Genomic DNA, 400 nt, shown 5'->3' on the forward strand with positions numbered 1-400 from the left:
TCGATTGTAGTTATTCAGCAGTTTATACTAACATATATGAAAACAGCAGCATGGATTCGGAAACCAGTGCTTGCGCACAACACTGCAATTCACATTGCGCGAGAAAAATGGGCTTGGGCAGGACATCTCATGCTTATGAGAGAAAGCAGTTGGCACATACGTCTACCGGAGTGGACTCCTGTGGACCGTAAACTGTACATAGGCAGACCTGCAGGACTCGGTATAGGAATCGACTACGAAAATTCGGTGGCGAAGAATGGAGTCGGTTAGCGCATGGCAGGCGAGCCTGCAAATCATTGAGAGAGGCCTCCGTCCTCCAATAGACACCCGCCCCGGTGTCTCCGGGTCTAACTTGTTGCGCTGCCGAGCTAAAGAACGCCGATTCAATTCCGGCCGTGGT

This window comes from Haemaphysalis longicornis, unplaced genomic scaffold, assembly GCF_048455015.1.
Source record: "Haemaphysalis longicornis isolate Haplotype H1 unplaced genomic scaffold, Haemaphysalis longicornis Haplotype H1 scaffold_32, whole genome shotgun sequence".
Lineage (NCBI taxonomy): Eukaryota > Metazoa > Arthropoda > Arachnida > Ixodida > Ixodidae > Haemaphysalis > Haemaphysalis longicornis.